Raw genomic sequence first — 2,014 nt, 5'->3', positions numbered from 1 at the left:
CAACTAGCCCGGGCAGCAGAAGGTCCAGCACGCCGGAGCTTAGCTTGCCTAGGGCCGCCCTATTTCTTTGTGCTAGCCGGTTGTGCTCTCGGCTCTTGTAGCTATCATGTAAAACCCTTGTACATACCGTACATAAACGTCATTTGACTCACCGTCGCCTCGACCGTTTCTTGGCTCAGCTCTGCGCAACAGAGGCAGCAGGCTGAGATGCTCCACTCCGAACCGTGGTGACCAGGCTCGGAGGCCCAGTCGCGACAAGCTCCGCCGCCTTTGGCACCGCGACCTGTTCTGTCGTCTCGGGCTCCCGTGCCACCACCGTTGCCGCACATGGCGCTGGCGACCCTTCCCTACAGTCGTCCATAGAGCACTCGCGACAACAGGCCCTTTTGTTTAGCATATTACATTGCCGGACATGTCGCCCGCCATTGCCATAGTCAGCCCTATCCGCCTACTGACGTCATGACGCCATCTGGATACGGATCTTACACGCAGCACTAATGCATGCAGCCTAGTCCATGATCATCTTCGTTGACAACTGACCACCAGTTTACAACGGCCCGCCGCACCCATCCGCGGCGCCGTTCCATTTCCGCGATGCGCCGCCGCGTCAGCCCCAATGAAGCGGAAAACTAGTGAGCGCAGTTCCGGAGGCAAGGGCTTCACCTTCGGCGAACTTTACAAGGCCTCTGACGTCCCCCGCTAACGTCGTTGATGTGGTCTACGACCACATCAACCACTGATTGACACCGGAGCAGCTGTGTCAAAAGTTCTGACGCCATTTTATAGAATTTTACTACATACTGCTGACGCCCGGCAAATCCAGCCGCTCGCCGCTTGCACTGCACGAGTTGTTATCCAAAACGTCGTCTATACAACTGAGTTCGTGGTACTATCTTACAGCTCGCATGACGTCATTCTAAAGTGAGTCTTTCTCTCAGAACACTCAACTGCCGTCGACTGCACCCATGCTGAAGTCACTCTCACTGTCCTATCCGACGACTCCACAGCAGAAACTACTGATTATCCGGAAAAACTTCTTCCCTATGATGCCGCAATTCCTGCTTGCTCGTCCGTTGTAGTCTCCCTATCGTGCGCCTCTCCAGCAAACCCACCCAACACGCCTGTACTCTTTACTCCCTTCGAAATGTTCGTTCGCTGCAGGAACCTACCGCTTCCCTTCGCTGTCCCCACACTGACCTCCGGATCAACAACCACGCTGGTGTCCCATTTTCCTAGGGAGCAAAACTAACCGAAATAGCCTACTCCTCAGCGAGTCTCACTTCTCGCGCTATCGTCCTTTTGGCCTTCATTTCAGAGTTCTGAGATACATGTATATGCAGCACAGCTGCATACCACTACATAGCGTTGAGCTGTAGTGCTATGCAGTTTCCTGTCTCCTGTGCGAAAATCCGACAGAGGACCCCTATAACTGCGGCCGACCGGCGCGCTTCATGGGCGGTTATATGTAAGTTGCCAACGAAGAACAGTTGTTCCTTTTGTGCGTTTTTAAAAAACGTAGCAACGGCTTTGCATAAGCCTAAGGAGCAAGAAGTGCGCAGGATCTGCGTATTTATACTTTCCGCAAAATAAGCGTTGTATCTACACAAAGGCTTCAAGCTGGTGCGGCTTAAAGGAGTGTAAAAAACACTAAGCCGTCTCAACTTCTTTTCCGCACCGAGTGCGCCGAATGGAGGAGCCCGCATCCATGGAGCGACGCGGAGCCACACATATTTATGCTGTGACCGCACAAAGCGTGCCAACCACGTTTTGCGATGTGATCGTCAGATTACTGTGAGCCTAGGTATATGACAAAATTAATTATTCCTAAGGCAATAAATGTCATAATTAAGATGTAACAACTCATGCAGTACATTCATTGAGGATTGAAGATGGTCATTGCCCCCCATAACAATTTTTCATATTTCTGTTTCTTCGACGACTAATTTGTGGGCGTTTCTTTCTAGGAAATTGTACACTTCCGAAAACAAACAACTACACTTTCAATTATACTGAC

This window comes from Amblyomma mixtum, chromosome 5, assembly GCF_055824585.1.
Source record: "Amblyomma mixtum isolate Tamu chromosome 5, ASM5582458v1, whole genome shotgun sequence".
Lineage (NCBI taxonomy): Eukaryota > Metazoa > Arthropoda > Arachnida > Ixodida > Ixodidae > Amblyomma > Amblyomma mixtum.
The sequence above is the reverse complement of the archived record's forward strand: the minus strand, read 5'-3'. Positions refer to the sequence as shown.